Below are 20,506 nucleotides of genomic sequence, written 5' to 3'. Positions count from 1 at the left end.
CTCTTCTAAATCACAGAATTTTTGATCTGGTACTATGAGTGGAGCAATCTATGTGAAGAACATGTGATGTTTTTCTAGTAATGGAGACAGATTGCCCTATCTGATTCTCTTCTCCACTCAGTGATCAAGCCTGCTTTCAGGGAGTTGGCTGCTTGAAGTAAGTGGTGCTTTTAGGGGATAAAGAAAAGTTACATGGCCCTCACCAAGATGGACTCTGCCTCTGAATAGTTTTGAGAGTACTGGCTCTAATGGAGGGTTAGCCAAAACAGAAAGGGAAGCCAAATTTTAAGTCAGAGGTGAGATAACCCAGGTCAAATGGCACCTCCTCCTTAAAGTGGCTTTCTATCATCTTCTCAGAGACTCCTTCCTCTAAATTCATGCAGCACTTTTCCTCTAGCTCTTATTGGCTTACTGCTTGCTGCCTTGTGTTATAGCTGCTAATGCACATTCCTAATCTCTGAGTGTGGTTGCCATTTACTGAACAATACCATGTGCCAGACACTTAGCTAAATGTTATACCTGCATTATCTCATTTAATCCCCATAAAGGCTATGTCATGAGTACTATAATTATTGAGAATTTTATTTACAGAGTCTGAAGTCAAACACATCTCTCAACTTACTCAAGGCCTCACAATTAATAAGTGACAGAATCAATATTAAAGACCTGCTGTCTGCCTCCCAAGCCTGGATTCTTAACTGACAATAAATCTCTTCATGGATGAAGTGGAGACTCGTATATTCGCACCTTGGTTTATTCATTACATCATCAGGGCATAGCAAGACTCAATAAATATTTGCAGAGTGGAAGCAAAGAGACCATGAGTGGGGAAATTTCAGAAAGAAAAGCTTGACTAATAGAAGACACTGCCTCCTTAAAATCTGGCTTGCATTCTCTCCCAAATGCTAATTAGGATTAGTTAGAGGTAAATATTCCTGAATTTATATGCTGTTTGCGAAGAACTGCATTTATATGTTTTTGTTAATATACTCTAATTTTAATTTTTTTACTATCAACGGACAAATCCAAAAGGCAAATGCAGAACATGAAAGGAGACACTGAAACTTATTAAAATGGCCAGGAGAAAACGGAGAGCCCTGAGCACCTGCTGGCCAGTCTCCTCTTACCACCCTACAGTTCTTTCTACAAAATCCAGCAACCACAGCAATCTGATCACAGTGAGACCCGAGTGTCATGGCCTCCAGCTGTGGCTGTGAGCACCTTGGCAAAGCACATTCTGAAAGAGCAGGTGCTAATGCTGCAAGCAAAGTCATCATTGAATCCACAAGGTATTTCACTCCAACTACACATGTTCAACATCTCTGTTTTCCACTGGATCATAAATCACATGAAAGGAGGAACAATATTGATTTGGTTCATGGTGCCATCTTCAGTGCTTTTAGTAAAGGCTCAACAACCATTTATCTGAAGGAACCCATGAATGAAAAATCTCTAAACCAATACCTAGTGGGTTAAATAGCAAGAAAACAGACCAGTGATTGCATGTGTAAGTTTCTGATTTGATTCTAAGAATGGAATATATAATTTATCTACAATGGTGCTGTATAATTTTTGACTAAAAGATAAAAAGACCCCAATTACCTCCACACTGACAGCACGGACCCTGCTTGGGATTCTCTCTCCGTCTCTCTGCCCCTCCCCCACCTCAAAACAAACTTTAAAAAAAGAAAGGACCCCAATTAAAATACAGTTTCGAAAAATCAGAAAATTTATAATCTTATGTCCCAAGAAGCTGGGAAGAAGAATGGTTATGGGGCTGGTTACTTTGGCTCTGCGGGGACATCCTCAAGGTATCAGCTTCTTTCTGTTTATCTACTCTACCATCTTCAACATGCTGCCCAGTCCCTTAACTAGCTCCTCCAGTAATTATAGAACAGATGCAGAAGATCTAGAATCACCTCCTCACCCAGACTGAACTAGAGACAGAAAAGCAACTGAACTTTCTCCCACATCTTCTTTTAAAGATCAAAAAATCTTCCTCCCAGGCCCCTTCAACAGAAGTATACCAATTGGCCACAATTACATCACATATCCCACTCCCGATCACTGACAAGACTCATCATGACAGAAATAGACTTAACAAGATTCAGTCCCTGGGATTTGGATGGGGCCTGGACTCTCCTGGTGACCATGGCTATCTGACCGCTAAACCAAATAAACCTTACCGTGGCAAGGAAGAAGTAAAGAAAATAGCTGTTGAATAAATTGCTACCAAGAGTTCCAGATTAAGGAAAGGACAAGTCTATGCAGCTACCTTTCTGCGTAGACATCTAATTGCCAGGATGATTCCCCAAACTTTCCGTCACCATTCTGCAGGTCAGCAGCCATGTATGTGGCAAATATCCTCTTTTTTCTGCCATAAATTTTGTCATCAACAAAATTAGGAAACCATGATTTCCAGTATTACAGGCTCCTCTCCTTTTTTAAAAAATCAGATTCTAATCTTCCTGGGCTTCATATTTCTTACCATGTAAGATCCAGTCCTGGATTCTGATCCATCATATATTTTGATGGGTAAAAATATACCTTAACTTACAAAAAATAAAGAAAAAAACCCTGGGTGACCCAGGAAACCTGTTGCAATGGACTGAACATTTATGTCACCCCAAAATTCCTATGTTAAAATCCTATCCTCCAAAGTGATGGTATTAGGTACTATGCAGAGCTCTCATGAATGGAATTAGTGCCCTACTGGAAGAGACCCCAGGGAGATCTTCATCCTTCTGCCATGTGAGGTTACATGAAAAAGACAGACATCTAAGAAGAAAGTTCTCACCAGATACCAAATATGCCAGAGACTTGACCTTCAACTTCCCAGCCTCTGGAATTATGAAAAATAAATTTCAGTTGTTTATAAGCTACCTAGTCTGTGGTATTTTGCTATAGCAGTCCAAATGGACTATAAACCTGTCTTTCTGGAAATGTATTAAACTCTAAACCACCTCCTCCACTAAATGGGGTTTAAGGGGAGGATAAAGAGAATCAATTCCATGTGACCTGCCCCTTGCTACAGGTAAATGTAACTTTTTTTTTTTTCGGAGAGAGAGAGAGAGAGAGTATAAGCAGGGAGAGGGGCTGAGGGGGACAGAGAGAGAGAGAGAGAGAGAGAGAGAGAGAGAGAATCTTAAACAGGCTTCATGCTCAGTGCAGAGCCTGACATGAGGCTTGATCCCATGACCCTGGGATCATGACCTGAGCCAAAATCAAGAGTCAGACCCTCCACCAATTGAGCCACCCACGTGCCCCATAACATTTTTCTGTACCCAGACTACTACCTCTGAAAAATCATTTTTATCCTTTATTTTTGAGATCTGATATTCTCATCTTTGAGTAGATTATGCCCCCACTAACTCCAATTTGAAGAATCTAAACCAAAGTTTGATGTCTGCCTTTCTCATTTAGCTGCAGGTGTACCAATAACAGCAGCTGAAAACAGGGACTGTGAATAATCCCTCAAAGATACCCAGTAGTACATCAATAATGAAGCAGCAGAAAGAGAAATCAAGGAATCGATCCCATTTACAACTGCACCAAAAACCATACAATACCCAGGAATAAACCTAACCAAATAGGTGAAAAATGTGTACTCTGAAAACGATAGAGAGCTTATGAAAGAAACTGAAGAAGACACACAAAAAAAATGGAAAAATATGCCATGCTCATGGATTGGAAGAACAAATATTGTTAAAATGTTGATACTACCGAAAGCAATCGACATATTCAATGCAATCCCTATCAAAATAGCATCAGCATTCTTCACAGAGCTAGAACAAACAATCCTAAAATTTTTATGGAACCAGAAAAGAACCCGAATAGTCAAAGCAAATGCAAAAGAAAATCAAATTTGGAGGCATCACAATTCCTGACTTCAAGAGGTACTACACAGCTGTAATCATCAAGACAGTGTGGCACTACCACAAAAACAGACACATAGATCAATGAAACAGAATAGAGAACCCAGAAATGGACTCACAAACATATGGCCAACTAATCTTTGACAAAGCAGGAAAGAATATCCAACGGAATAAAAACAGTCTCTTCAGCAAATGGAGTTGGGAAAACTGGACAGTGACATGTAGAAGAATGAACCGTCTGGACCAGTTTCTTACACCATACACAACAATAAACTCAAAATGGATGAAAGACCTAAATTTTAGACAGGAAGCCATCAAAATCCTCAAGGAGAAAGGAGGAAAAAAATCTCTTTGACCTCTCCCACAGCAACTTCTTACTCAACACGTATCCAGAGGCAAGGAAAACAAAAGCAAAAGTGAACTACTAGGACCTCATCAAGATAAAAAGCTTCTGCACAGCAAAGGAAACCAACACAGCAAAGGTTACCAAAGCAAAAATAAAAGGCAACCAACAGAAATGGAGAAGATATTTACAAATGACATATCAGATAAAGGGCTAGTATCCAAAATCTATAAAGAATTTATCAAACTCAACACCCAAAAAACAAATAATCCAGTGAAGAAACGGGCAAAAGACATGAATGGACACTTCTCCAAAGAAGACATCCAGATGGCCAACAGACACATGAAGAAATACTCAATGTCACTCATCATCTGGGAAATACAAATCAAAACCACAATGAGATACCACCTCACACCTGTCAGAATGGCTAACATTAACAACTCAGGCAACAACAGATATTGGTGAGAATGCCGAGAAAGAGGATCTCTTTTGCATTGCTGGTGGGAATGCAAAATGCTACTATCTAGTTTCCAGCCACTCTGGAAAGCAGTATGGAAGGTCCTCAAAAAATTAAAATATAACAACCCTACGACCCAGCAATTGCACTACTAGGTATTTATACAAAGGACAAAGGATACAAATGCTGTTTCAAAGGGGCACATGCACCCCAATGTCTATAGCAGCACTATCGACAATAGCCAAGGTATGGAAAGAGCCCAAATGTCCACCAGCAGATGAATGGATAAAGAAGATGTGGTGTATAATGTACAATGGAGTATTAGTAATCAAAAAGAATGAAATCTTGCTATTTGCAACAGTATGGATGGAACTAAAGTGTATTATGCTGAATGAAATTAGAGAAAGACAAATACCATATGACTTCACTCATGTGGAATTTAAGATACAAAACAAATGAACAGAAGGGAAGGGAAGCAAAAATAATACAAAAACAGGGATGGGGGGAAACATAAGAGACTCTTAAATATAGAGAACAAATTGAGGGTTGTTGGAGGGGCTGTGCATGGAGGGATGGGTTAAATGGGAAAGGGGCATTAAGGAGGGCACTTGTTGGGATGAGCACTGGGTGTTATATGTAGGGGATGAATCAATAGATTCTACTCCTGAAATCACTATTGCATTATATGCTAACTAACTTGGATGTAAATTAAAAAAAAAAAAAAGATACCCAGTAGCACTTTCACTTCTTCAGCTCTCACTGAGTTTTAATTTCTAGATGTTTCCTGCCTTGATGAGCCATAATAAGTTATAACACAAGAGAAAAAAAAAAGATGACTTCCATGCCATTCTTCCAGAGAAGTCTACAGCAAAAATAACAACAACAACAACAACAACAACAACAACAACAACAACAGAACTTTCAGAAATCAACTAGGAGAAAGCAAACAGTGTGTATGCCCAGGCTCTCATAGGATATATTAAATTTGGCTGCCTGTTGCAGAGAAGTCTGTGGGATAGGCAAACATTCTTTCAGGCCCAATTACCTCACTGGGCCTTGTTTTTGTTACTTAGGCCCTCTGCTGTCTGGTATCAGCACCCTACAACAGCCAAGATCCTAGCCAGCCAAAGAAGACTGAGAGGCAAACCTTGAACTTGAGCCTGGGAACTGTCACTCTGTGCCTCTTTAGACTTGTGACAGGGTGTGCCTTTCCAATGAGCTGTCAGTTTGATTCTTGACTTGCCAAAGCAGCTGTATGCACAGAGATCTTTAAAAAAATCAAAGAGAAGGACCTGATCTAGTCTAGCAAGTGATGACAAAATAATAAGCACTGCTTTAGGGAAAAAAAGAGAGAGAGAGAGAAGTACAGCAACAATTAAATGACAAAATTAATTAACTCACTTTGTAACCAATAACTGTGATGCCAAAGAGAAAAAAGCAATCACGGTGCAAACTCACAAATTAACACTGTAAATGATCCATGTAAAAATGAACTTGAAATTAAGTCTACTTGCTGAGTGAATGTGTTGAAAAAGCATATTGGGTTGGTAGGTTCTTTGGCTTCCATTATATTGAATGTTATTAGAGGGGGGGGAGCTATAATTGGTACCAACTCATCCTATGAACTGCAAAACCAAGAATGTTTTGTTATCCATGACGTTTCCCAGGTTTAATATCCTTCTTACTTCAATTAGAGAGACAGTTACAAGATTATCCCAGGATTAGTACCTGAGCATATTATTCTTCACTGTTTTAGTGTCAAGGGTGTGGAGCAAAGAGTTTACTTCACTGTAACTATAAAGCTTTTAAAAACTCTGAGAGGAAAGGGAAAAATTCCCTTCTTTAGACAGGACAGTAATGAAAGTGTGGCCACAAACTCAATATCATTCGATGTCACCATCACTTTGTTTTTCTGACCTCCACATTAAAGGAGCCGCGACTTCTGTTTCCTCTCCCAAAATGGACATCAGAACTCCCACACATTAGCGCAAAGTAATACCCCACCCACAACACAAGGCAGTCTGAAAATGCACAGAGAAACATGCCCTCCCATAAGAAATGAACAAGAACCTGTGCAGTGTGCCTAGGATATCAGCTCCAAATTATCAGGAAAGGAAGAGTAAGTCTGGAGACTACGACTGTCAACTAGATTTGTTGTCTGTTTTTGGATTCTTACAATGGCTACCATTATAACTATTTACATCCTTGCTTTGGGCTAGTTATATTTAACCTTTCCCTGACTCAGTCTCCTCATCTATAAAATAGCATAAGTAATAATACCTACATCAAAGGATCATTGTGAAGATTAAATGAATTAGTAGTTGTAAACCACTTAGAACAGAACCAGGTAAGCAGTACATATTACCTTTTAATTTTAATCTAACAACATATAACTAGTCTTCTATTTCTTTAATAAATAATTACTTACTACTATAAATGATGAAGAAACTCCTATCGTTCTGTTTCCTGGTAACTACCTTCTTTTCCCTTTGATCTTAGTTACATTATTACAATTTTTATACCTTTAAGTAATATAGTTTTATAGCATTATATATTTACATCTATTACTTGATTTATCAGCTTTAAATAATACAACACTGACATATGATACAAAAGAAACTCAGAAAACATCTATGGGGTAATTTCAGACTCACTGGGCCCACTGTTAAATGGACTTGGGTCAACCCTCTATTTATCACCCAATGTCCATATGACCCTACTTTGAGGGTGGGTATCACAGTGACATTCTGGGAACTTTAGGGAATAGTGTCACCCCAGAGCTGGCATCCAATAATCTCTTAATGATCTGGGCATCTCTGTTTGTTTTAAGTATATTTATCCTGTTAAAGATGGGAGTTTTCATTAGAAGAAGGCTGAGGGAGAGGATTTTCACAATAGCTATTTGTTCTAGGTATCTATGGCTACATATCAACTCTAAATTTAGAAGCTTAAAAGAACAAATAATTATGACTCAAATTTCTGTAGTTTGAATAGGCTCCAGTGGGTAATTCTTGCTTAGAGTCTCCCATGCATTATAGTCAGATAGGAATAGAGTTGGAGGCATCTAAAAGCTAGACTTGGTTGGCCATCCACAATGGCTTTCTCATTCACAGGCCTGGCACCTTGGTGCTTGTTGGCCTTTCTCTCTCTCTCATAGCAGTCTCAGGATAGTCACATTTCTTACATGGTGGCTGGCTTCCAAGAGGCAAGAAACAAGCATGTAGGCCAGTTAAGAGCTATACCTGGAACTGGTACAGGGACATTACTGCCATATTCTATTGGTCAAAGCAGTCACAGAGCCCACTCAGATTCAAGGGACTCAAGAAATAAATTCCCTCTCCACATGAAAGAGTGTTCCCTTGATGGGGGAGGTCAGATTACAGAAGAGAATATGGGTTGGGAGATCTACCACACTGTTTGTGATGTTTATACTATCTAGCTTCTCCTTCATTCCAGGGATCCTGGGTTTGTGAGCTTCCTAAAAAACGTGAATGGACAAAAGTTATAACCCTTTTGGAGGCTAAAGTCAAGCCTCAGCTCACCAAATCTCAGGAGGTTTTTGGGGGTTTTTTAATGTTTATTGGCGGTGGGGGGGAGGGCAGAGGGGTAGAAAGAGAGGGAGACAGAGGATCCCAAGTGGGCTCTGCACTGATAGCAGAGACCTTAATGTGGGGCTTGAACCAATAAACCATGAGATCATGACCTGAGTCAAAGTCAGATGCTTAAGCAACTTAGCCACCCAGGTGCCCGTAAGGAGGTTTTTAATCATACAAATAGGTTCTTTGGGGGTTGTCATATCCACGAATAAAATTGTCTGTCCTTTGGCAAGATTAAGAATAAAGGAGAGGGGCACCTGGGTGGCTCAGTCAGTTGAGTGTCCGACTCTTGGTTTCAGCTTAAGTCATAATCCTAGGGTTGTGGGATCAAGTCCTGGATGGGGCTCCACAGCCCGCTTAAGATCCTCTCTCTCATCTGTGAAAAGTGAAAGTTTGACTTCCTCCTTGCCAATTTGGATGCCTTTTATTTCTTTGTGTTGTCTGATTGCTGAGGCTAGGACTTCCAACACTATGTGCAATAACAGTAGTCAGAGTAAACATCCTTGTTGTGTTCCTGACCTTATGGGGAAAGCTTTCAGTTTACCCCATTGAGGATGATGTTAGCAGCAGGTCTTTCGTACATGGCCTTTATGATCTTGAGGTATGATCCTTCTATCCCTACTCTCTTGACGGTTTTTATCAAGAAAGGATGCTGTATTTCGTCAAATGCTTTTTCAGCATCTATTGAAAGGATCATGTGGTATCCTTTCTTTTATTAATGTGATGTATAACATTGATTGATTTGTGGATATTGAACCAGCCCTGCATCCCAGGAATAAATCCCACTTGATCGTGGTGAATAATTCTTTTAATGTATTGTTGGCTACAGTTTGCTAGTATCTGTTGAGAATTTTTGCTTCCATGTTCATCAGGGAAATTGGTCTGTAGTTCTCCTTTTTAGTGGGGTCTCTGTCTGGTTTTGGAATTAAGATAATGCTGGCTTGTAAAATGAGTTTGGAAATTTTCCTTCCATTTCTATTTTTTGGAACAGTTTCAAAAGAATAGGTGGCAACTCTTTAAATGTTTGCTAGAATTCCCCTGGAAAGCCATCCAGCCCTGGATGCTAGTTTGTTGGGAGATTTTTGATTACTGATTCAATTTCTTTACTGGTCTGCTCAAATTTTCTATTTCTTCCTGTTTCAGTTTTGGTAGTTTATATGTTTCTAGGAATTTTCCCATTTCTTCCAGATTGCCCAATTTGTTAGCATATAGTGCTCATAATATTCCTTTAATATTGTTTGTGTTTCTCTCCTCTTTCATTCGTGATTTTATTTATTTGGGTCCTTTCTTTTTTCCTTTTGATCAATATGGATAGGGGTTTATCAATTTTGTTAATTCTTTCAAAGAACCAGTTCCTGGTTTCATTGATCTGTTCTACCGGTTGTTTTGTTTTGTTTTTGATGTCAATATCATTGATTTTTGCTCTAATCTTTATTATTTCCCTTCTCCTGCTGATTTTGGGCTTTATTCGCTATTCTTTTTCCAGCTCTTTTGGTGTAAGGTTAGGTTGTGTATTTGAGACCTTTCTTCCTTCTTGAGGAAGGCTGGGATTGCTATATACTTCCCTCTTATGACTGCCTTTGCTGCATACCAGAGGTTTTGGGCTGTCATGTTTTCATTTTCAATGGCTTCCATGTACTTTTAAATTTCCTCTTTACTTTATTGGTTAACCTATTCATTCTTTTAGAGGATTATCTTTAATCTCCAAGTATTCATGGTCTTCCCAAATTTTTTCTTGTGGTTGATTTCAAGTTTCATAGCGTTGTGTTCTGAAAATATGCAAGGTGTGATCTCCATCTTTTTTGTATTTGTTGAGGGCTGATTTGTGACCCAGTATGTGATCTATTCTGGAGAATGTTCCATGTGCACTTGAGAAGAATGTGTATTCTGCTGCTTTAGGATGAAATGCTCTGAATATATCTGTTAAGTCCATCTGGTCCAGTGTGTCATTCAGAGCCACTGTTTCCTTGCTGATTTTCTGCTCTATGTGGAAAACCCAAAAGACTCCACCAAAAACCTGCTAGAACTGATACATGAATTAAGCAAAGTCACAGGATATAAAATCAATGTACAGAAGTCAGTTGCATTTCTATACCCCAATAATGAAGCAGCAGAAAGAGAAATCAAGGAATCAATCCCATTTACAATTGCACCAAAAATAAATAAATTATTATTAGGAATAAACCTAACCAAAGAGGTGAAAAATCTATACACTGAAAAGCTTATGAAAGAAATTGAGGAAGTCACCAAAAAAATGTAAAAACATTCCATGTTCATGGATTAGAAGAACAAATATTGTTAAAATGTCAATACTACCCAAAGCAATCTATATATTCAATGCAGTCCCTATCAAAATGACATCAGCATTCTTCACAAAACTAAAACAAACAATTCTAAAATTTGTATGGAACCATAAAAGACCCTGAATAGCCAAAAAATGTTGAAAAACAAATCCAAAGCTAGAGGCATCACAACTCCAGACTTTAAGCTGTACTACAAAGCTGTAATCATCAAGACAGTATGGTACTGGCACAAAAACAGACACATAGATCAATGGAACAGAACAGAGAACCCAGTTACCAGAAATTGACCCACGAACATATGGCCAGCTAATCTTTGACAAAACAGGAAAAAATATCCAATGGAAAAAAGACAGCTTCTGCAACAAATGGTGTTGGGAAAACTGGACAGCGACATGCAGAAGAATGAGCCTGCACCACTTTCTTGCACAATACACAAAAATAAACTCAAAATGGATAAAAGACCTAAACATAAGACAGGAAGCCATCAAAATCCCAGAGGAGAAAACAGGCAGCAACCTCTTTGACCCCTGTTGCAGCAACTTCTTACCTGACATGTCTCTGGAAGCAAGGGAATTAAAAGTTCATTAAAATGAACTACTGGGACCTCATGAAGATAAAAATCTTCTGCACAGGAAAGGAAACAATCAACAAAACTAAAAGGCAACTGATGGAATGAAAGAAGATATTTGCAAATGAAGTATCAGATAAAGGGTTAGTATCCAAAATCTATAAAGAACTTATCAAACTCAACATCCAAAAAACAAATAATCCAGTGAAGAAATGGGCAGAAGACATGAATAGACACTTTCCCAAGAAGACATCCAGACGGCTAACAGACACATGAAAAGATGTTCAATTTCACTCATCATCGGGGAAATACAAATCAAAACCGCAATGAGATACCACCTCATACCTGTCAGATTGGCTAAAACTAACAACTCAGACAACAACAGACGTTGGTGCAGAGAAAGAGGAACCTTTTTGCACCACTGATGGGAATGCAAACTGGTGCAGCCACTCTGGAAAACAGTATGGAGGTTCCTCAAAATATTAAAAATAGAACCATCCTATGATCCAGCAATTGCACTACTAGGTATTTATCCAAAGGATAAAGGAGTGCTGATTCATAGGGGCACAGGCACTCCAATGTTTACAGCAGCACTATCAACAATAGTTCAAGTATGGAAGGAGTCCAAATGTCCACCAACTGATGAATGGATAAAGAAGATGTGATGTATATATATACACAACGGAATATTACCAGGTGATCAAAAAGAATGAAATCTTGCCATTTGAAAAAATGTGGATGGAACTAGAGTGTACTATGCTAAGCGAAACAAGTCAGTCAGAGAAAGACAAATATCATATGATTTCACTCATATATGGAATACAAGATACAAAACAGATAAACAAAAGGGAAGAAAAAAATAATATAAAACCAGAGCAGGAGACAAACCATAAGAGACTCCAAAATACAGAGGAAAAACTGAGGGTTGCTGGTAGGGTGCTGGGTTGGGGGAAGGGCTAATGGGGTGACAGGCATTTATAAAGGAGGACACTTGTTGGGATGAGCACTGGGTGTTATATGTGAGTGATGAATCACTAAATTCTATTCCTGAAATTATTATTACACGACATGTTAACTAACTTGGATTTAAATTTTTAAAGATAATTTTTTTAAAAAAAGATTCTCTCTCCTCTCCCTCTGCCCCTCTCCCCTGCTCATGTGATCTCTCTTTCCCTCTAAAATAAATATATAAATAAATAAAAGAGAAAAGATACATCAATGTTAGGAATAAAAGAAGGAGGATAATAACAGATAAAGATGTTTCAAATTGCAAAGTGAAGGTATGAAAAATTTTCTCTTAAAAAAATTGAAAATTCAGACAAACTAGAAAATTGACTAGAAAACTATAACTTACTACTGCTAGCTCAGTAATAAATAGAGAAACTTAACAGCCTTATAACCATTTAACAGGTATAATCAGTAATTAAAAATCTCCACTACTATCTCCCCTAAAAGCTTGCTCTAATAGTTTTATAGACAAGTTCTACCACAACTTCAAGTAATATGTAATTTTAATATTATGCAAACTATTCCAAAAAATAAGGGGAAAAAGGCAAAGTTCCCAGCTCATTCCATATAGCTAAAAATCTTGATACCAGCAATGTATATAAGATAATTCAAGAAAGTAAAATTATATACAAATATTTTTTAATATAAATGTAAAACCTCTGAATGTAATATTAGAAAACAATACCAGCAATGTCATAAAAATTAAAATATCATGACTAAATACTGTTCCAGGAATACATGGATTAATAAACTTTAGAAATTGTACTAATGTAACTTTCCACGTTAACAGATTAAAAGAGAAAAACCAAACTCTTGAAAGGTTCAGAAAAATACTCAATGAGACCTAACAAATCTATAGCAAGCAAGAAATAGAGGAAGCTTCTTCAATCTGATAAGGTATACTTATTGCAAGCCAGCAACAAACACACACTTAATAGCGTGCTGCCTTTATAATTAGGAAATAGCCAGGGTTTCTGTCACCATCCCTCCTTCAAATTGAACTGGGTACCTTTGCCAATACAATAAGAGAAGAAAAAAAATAAAATATATAAAATTGCAATGGAAGAAAAAATACTGTTACTATTCACAGAATATATAATTGTCAGCATAGCAGAGAATACACATAATTAAATTGATAACAAAGTTTAGCAAAGCAATGAGATAGCTGTAAGATCAATATATGAAATTCTCCATAATCATACAGAATTTAAAATGTGCATAATGTATAACCTAGGACTTCAACTTCTAAGTAACTCCCCTAGAAAATGTTCCACAAATATGAACAAGGGATACTTGAAGAATATTCAAAGTTCTGTCTATCAGTAGGGGAACAGGTCAACTACGACATGCATAGAATGGAATACTACACAGCAATTAAAATGAATGAACTACATATCTACATGAATACATCTCAAAACATTTTGTTGCATGAGAAAAGCAAGTTAAAAAAGAGCAGGGGTATGACCTTGGGCATGTTAATTAACCTCTTTGTGACTTAATTTCCTTATTTGTAAAATTAATAGTAGCACCTGCCTTCTAAGGTTAATATGTACAATATGCTTTAGAATACTGCCTGACAGTAAATGTTTAATAAGTGTTCACTGTTATGAAATGATGATGATGACAATGATGATAACAATAACATTTATATACTTTGTAAATATAGAACAATTCTAAATGTTTTTTATGTAAATATGTAAACATAAACAACTATACATGTTGTTTATGGATGATATACATGAAAATTGCAAAATGGAAATTTCACAATAATAATTAATTCTAGAAAAGGGAGGAAGGAGAAATAGAGTATGTATCTATATAGGTCTGTAATATTTTATTTTTGGTTTTGGCTTATTTTTCTTCCAAGTTTTTATTTAAATTCCAGTTAGTTAACATACAGTGTAATGTTACTAGCAGGTGTAGGATTTAGTGATTCATCACTTACATACAATACCCAGTGCTCATCATAAGTGCCCTCCTTAATACCCATCACCCATTTAACCCATCCCTCTTCCCACCTACCTCCCTCCCTATTTATTTTTTAATAAGAGATCTGAAGTCAATATAGCAAAAAGTTAAGATATTTAAGTCTCAGTGGTGGATTTGTGTTGTTTGGTTATATCATTTTCTGTATTTTTATATATTTGAAATATTTCATAAAAAAAATCAAAGGCAAGTAATAAATAAGATACTTCAAGATGTTAACAGTAATATGTCTGGGTTGTTGGATGGTGAATGTTTTTTGTTTGCTTGAATAGCTTTTCTTAATTTTCCAAATGTTCTAAATGAGAATGCATTTCTTTTATAATTAGACCCAAAGAAAAAGAGTTTTTTTAAAGCAAAGATAAAAATCCTTTTAATACTGAAGTCACCAGAGATCTGTTTCAACTAGATTAATCTTCACTTAGATGTCCTCTAATACAGACCAAATCTCTATATATTAAAAACTGCGTAACTTTAATAGCATATTTGATTTACTACATCAAAATGTATACTTACAAAATAAATATCCTTCTTTTGCCTTTAGTCCTTAAAGTTATAATTCACAAATAATTTATGGATGTTTGTCACCATCTTTATTATCATGATATGTCATTCCCTATAAGTTTCACATTCCTGACAAAATGGTGGAAAGGGTACAGAAGATCTCTGAATGTATTTCTTAGAAAACTCACATTAATGACAACACTATAGATCTTCCCTAACCTCCTCAACTTGCTGTTTCATGTCTAAAAGCCCATCTAATCTAAAAATAAAACTGATCTGCAGAGACCTTATAATTTATCTTTTTCCATGATTACAATTTCTAATCTAACCAGCAGCAGTTCAAATTGAACTCTGATCCAAATGATCAATAGCCACGCGTGACCCATCAGATGTGCGAATATTAAATCGTTTTTGGATAAGCGCTGTCCAAATGAAAAGCATATAATTACCATCTATTAACATATATGGAAGCCAATAACACAAAAAAGCATAATGTGTAACACACAACCTATCAGAATTCCCTTCAAAGACTATGTTAAGGTTAGATCTTATATTTTACATATGGATTAATACCAAATTATGATTTATGCCTTCAAGTGTTTATTATTAATAATATTGACCTAGGCTACACAATGGGTAAATTTGTAAATAAAATAAATTTAATTTCTTATTCCATCCTTTTTTGTATGTGTGTGCTTCCTTAACATAAAAGTTTCACTACCTACTGTAGGAAGTAGCCATGGCCAATAAATAAAAGGATAATTAAAGTAGTTTGGTAAGAAAATAATTCCAACATATAGCTTACTTTTCATTTTTTCCCTGCAAAGAAAAAGCTTATACAGTTGTAGAAGTATATAATTATATAAAGAACAGAACTTACAGAAAAATAAGTCCAATCATCTGCCCTCAGTGTCAGAAAGAATAGCAATGAAGTTCTCTAAACATCCTATATTTAACAATGCAGTCTTTGGAAATTTTTCTTTATGAAAATCTAAACACCTAGGTTTACCTAGACAAGTAACTTTTATGGTCTATTTCCCAGTCTCCTTTGTGGCTAGTTCAAGGCTTTGTGACTGCACCCAGGACAATTGGATATAAGATAATGGTAGCCTACTTCCAAATCTCTTTTTCAAAACATCTAATGGATCTTCTAGGCATCTCACTGATGGGATGAGATCACATGGTCCAAATGCTGTAGCTGTAAGATGCAAGAGTTATCACCCAGCTACATGGACTTTGCACAAGCCAAAAATAAATTTTTATTATAGTAAGCCTCTCAAGTTTCTGTGTGTGCCTGTGACTACATCATAGCCTACCCTATGCAGGTTCATTTCAGGTATGAGCATAATGAGAAAAATTTTCCAACAGTCACTCCCACTTCCATCCCTTCCTCACCTCCCTGGCTCAGGCCCTGCTTCTCATCTAACAGTGCTTAATTCAGGGTCAGCAGCCTGTCCTCCTGGTCCCTAGATTTCTTTTTCTCCAACCCCACTTACAGATTTAGCCCCTAGACCTCCCTCATTTGTATTTGTATATTTCTGTTTTCTCAGGATCCTAAATTTTAATTCTCAAACCCCATTATCTCTCTTGTTCCAAAAATAGGTTTGAACAAGCTGCTCTTTACATGTCTGTGCATCTTTGCATGGAAGGGATAATTCCCTCTTCCCATGCTCTGGATATACAGAAGCCATCTTATGGGACAAATTATGTGTCTGTTTTCAACCAAGGCAGGACCAGAGGGGCAGAGAAGTCAGGTCTTCTACTTCAGGAGATTCCAGTCTTATTGAAAAAAAGCATATGAAGCTCTTTTGTCTGGTCTTTTTGGGGCAGGGCTAAGACTCTTATCTAAAGTCACTGTCTTTGCTTCTCCTATGATTGTTTCAGTGGTGAAGGTATTTCCAACAAAGCCTATTAAAAACATAGGGGAATCTACATAAGTCACCCGCCAGTCCCAGTTTTAGTGCTTTAACCTTCTGAGTGATTGCTCGAAGAGATCTCCCCATTTCCTTTGCATCAGGACTCCTTTCACTAACCTTTCACTAAGTGATCTTTTGGTGAGATTTCCCCCACTTTCTCTGCAGGAAGACTCCACTATTTTCCCCCCTATCTTTTTACACAGGAACCATTTCAACAAACCTGCCATATAGAGCTAAAGTTTTTCAAGCAAGATAAAGATTAGCCTGACCTTTCTTACATCAATTAATCAATATGGTTACACCACAGATTTACCTTTTAACCTTGGTGTTTCCACAGTGCAATATTAAAGCACGATTTGTGAGGTTGCTCCGTTTTATATATGGTTAAGAACAACCCTCTGTCTATGTGCTTTGATAAAGTGTCAGCATAACGCAACACAGGAGCAAAAGGAGGCTTTTATTGTCTTCATCAAAAACGGCTCTGTAAATCTAAGATTGAAGCAGCAATACCAGCAAAGCCGGATGACTGAAATTAACTGCTGGGCTCTGTTTGCAGATTCACGCTGTTGGAAAGACCATTGTTTGGGAATGCTCTGAAGGGTTGAATCATTTGATCTGAATTTCAGATACGAATATGTCATCGTTGCCAGTGTCAATAACCTCTTCTCCATTGTTGAAGCTTATCCCCAAGACAAACAAGAAGGGTTTGCTCTACCCTATCCTGAATAGCCAATTGCCACTTTCCTTTCTGCCTTAATCTGTATCACAGGTGAAAAATTTAGAGAAGGCAAAAATGCTGACACATCTCTGAATACTGGTCAAGTCCCTTCACTGAATCCATTTAATGGCAGAAAAAACTACAGCTAAGTCCTCCACAGGGTCTTTATAGATAGAAAGATTTCCCCACCAAACCACAATGTGTTTAAACCGTTTATCTCAGAAAAGAATTACAGAATCTCTTTTTGAAAACGTTGTCCGGCCCTTATGCTTCACAAACGAGGAAACCGAGCCCCAGAAAACGACAGGTTCAGACCCAATATCTATAGATACTTAGTGGTAGACTTACCTTAGAAATCAGTCCAGTTTCTCCCCCGAATGCCTCGCTGAGACATTAGTTCTTAAGAATGCATTTAATTCTGTGATGATACTTGCAAACTTACCACTTCCTCAGAAGCCAGTAAAACTTCATGTTGAGGCTGGACATTTTCTTGGGTTTGCTTGGCAGTGCTCCATTTTTACCAGTCCATCTAGATGTACCATCTTGAATCAGAAGAAAATTCACATTACAGCTCTGCCACTTACTAGTTGTGTGACCTCTGCCTTATCACTATCTTAAAAAAAAAAAAAATAACCACCTCATGGGACTCTTTGGAAGGTTGAAAAAATTAATTCACATAAAGCGCTTAAAAACAGGGGCGCCTGGGTGGCGCAGTCGGTTAAGCGTCCGACTTCAGCCAGGTCACGATCTCGCGGTCTGTGAGTTCGAGCCCCGCGTCGGGCTCTGGGCTGATGGCTCAGAGCCTGGAGCCTGTTTCCGATTCTGTGTCTCCCTCTCTCTCTGCCCCTCCCCCGTTCATGCTCTGTCTCTCTCTGTCCCAAAAATAAATAAACGTTGAAAAAAAAATTTTTTTTTTAAAAAAACAGTATCTGGCACATAATAAGTATCATATAAATGTTAGCTCTTATTGCTTCCATTCTTAGATTCTTCAGTGAATCTGGGGCATCACTATAGATTTATGATATTTTTTCCTTCATGAATCCTAAGTGTTTTATAATTCTTGACTCTTTTACTCTTAAAAACTGAGAACAAACTGAGGGTTGATGGGGGTTGGGAGGGTGGGGAGGGTGGGTGATGGGTATTGAGAAGGGCACCTTTTGGGATGAGCACTGGGTGTTGTATGGAAACCAATTTGACGATAAATTTCATATATTGAAAAAAATAAAAATAAAAATAAAAAAAATATTTTCAGCCTACTGAGAGTCACACAATAAAATATACATAGGGTTGTTTTTTGCAAGTGTATGTTGTCATAAAAAAATATCAAACAACAGTTCACATTAAATGAGAGCCTACCGGGGATATTCAGAGTTTTCCCCAACAGTAGCCATGATTTGCTCCTTTTTAAAAAGATCTTTTGTTTTTATTTGTTCTACTGAATATGTCTAAATTAAATCTAGTGCTTTGCATTTAAAAAATAATAATTCGGGGCGCCTGGGTGGCGCAGTCGGTTAAGCGTCCGACTTCAGCCAGGTCACGATCTCGCAGTCCGTGAGTTCGAGCCCCGCGTCAAGCTCTGGGCTGATGGCTCAGAGCCTGGAGCCTGTTTCCGATTCTGTGTCTCCCTCTCTCTCTGACCCTCCCCCGTTCATGCTCTGTCTCTCTCTGTCCCAAAAATAAATAAACATTGAAAAAAAAATTTAAAAAAATAAAAAATAAAAAATAATAATTCTTGACTCTTTACAGTGAATATATTGTAGAGTTCCTCAAGTTCATTTTGAACATTCACACAGGAGGCATTTGGAAGAGGTGCCATTTTTTTTTTGTGTATTGAAAACAAAAACAAACCACCAACACCCATCATTGCACTCACATTCTGCTTCTTTTTAGGTGATTTACAAAGACTTAAGCTATCTCACTCCCAGGACATGCTACCAGAAGTTGTTGAATGAATTTCACTTCACGGTCAACCTTTAAAGTATGCAAAGCACCACAGAATGCCAAGATCAAGTTTCCTGTGATCAGTGCACGAAGTGAACTTTACTATGGATTCTGTGATGTTCCCAAAGGCAATTTAATCATCCCCTTTAATAACAGAGCAATACCTTTCTCTGGAAACTGATTTGACCGATCATTAAAGTATGTCTGGTTTAGTCAAGGAACACTCTTAGATAATGTGACATCGCAGGCTCTAATCACAGATTTGACTATCTTTGTTTTTCTTACATTTAACTAAATGAAACTTCTTATTTTAAGGGGGTCTTTTTAAACAGTATGTGCCACCACTTAATAAGGTACTGTTGATTCAAATATAAATTCATTTTTGATACGAAATTTGAAATTATATGATAGTTTAAATAATATAGAGGAAGGGTAAAATTATGTGGAAAATCAGATGGAGCCAAACATAGTTTAGACTTGCTCAGTTTCCAAACTGAGGATAATTGTTTAAGGAATTAGCAGATCCTGAAGATATTATCTTCTTAGTGATGCCTGGATGCCATTATTTTTCAGCAACTAGTGGGATGTGTGTGTGTGTGTGTGTGTGTGTGTGTGTGTGTGTAAATGGTGTAACCCAGACTCCATAGCATAAATAATCAATTTTCCAAACTGGTCTAAAGTATATGAGAAGACAATACAATATGAAACCAGTGCTTTTCTTTATAGGAAAATATGGTCTAAGAATTTTACTCAAAACAAAGCAATGCTGTATATTGTTTAGGGAGTTTGTTTTTGTTTTTGCTTTTTAAATAGGGACATGCACTCAAAAAAGATAAGGCTACCAATTCTGTTCAATATTCCCCGCAACAAACCTATCAGACATATTTTTGCATAGTTTTCTCACTGAGGCCCAAGGAGACGTTGGCATTACAACCTGACTACTCTGGCACTGATCACAGAGGGAGAAATACTGAATGAGAATGAAGTTCAAGCTAGACACAAAAGTTAGGTGACAGCAAGGCTTAGCTGCCATAACGTTTTCCTTTCCTCTGTTTTGAGAATCTACCTAGAGGACTGTTTGTCATTCCCAGTTAGGACTAGGTTATCTTAGCAGATGTGTTCTGAAAACAATGAGCTTGAGGCTTAAAAATAAAATTCAAGGATGATCTTAATAAGGTTATATAATGTTAATCCATGGGTTTCTGCCAACCAGTGTCTCAAATGCCTCTTTGGGGATTTATTCTGTTTTAGAAGAATGGAGAATATAAATATTTAAGTATGTGGAGACTTTTGT

General features: G+C 37.3%; 1 long non-coding RNA gene across 1 annotated transcript in view; it reads right to left on the bottom strand.

The window, feature by feature from the left end:
* Positions 1 to 20,506, bottom strand: part of LOC123379146 — a 326,735-nt gene that overhangs the window by 242,715 nt on the left and 63,514 nt on the right. The window contains exon 3 of the long non-coding RNA XR_006583198.1: positions 17,714 to 17,813. This is a non-coding gene — a long non-coding RNA (uncharacterized LOC123379146). The remainder of the gene's footprint in view (positions 1 to 17,713; positions 17,814 to 20,506) is intronic.

The sequence above is a fragment of the Felis catus genome, chromosome C1 (genome assembly GCF_018350175.1).
Source record: "Felis catus isolate Fca126 chromosome C1, F.catus_Fca126_mat1.0, whole genome shotgun sequence".
Lineage (NCBI taxonomy): Eukaryota > Metazoa > Chordata > Mammalia > Carnivora > Felidae > Felis > Felis catus.
This window is presented reverse-complemented; position numbering and strand designations above follow the sequence as displayed.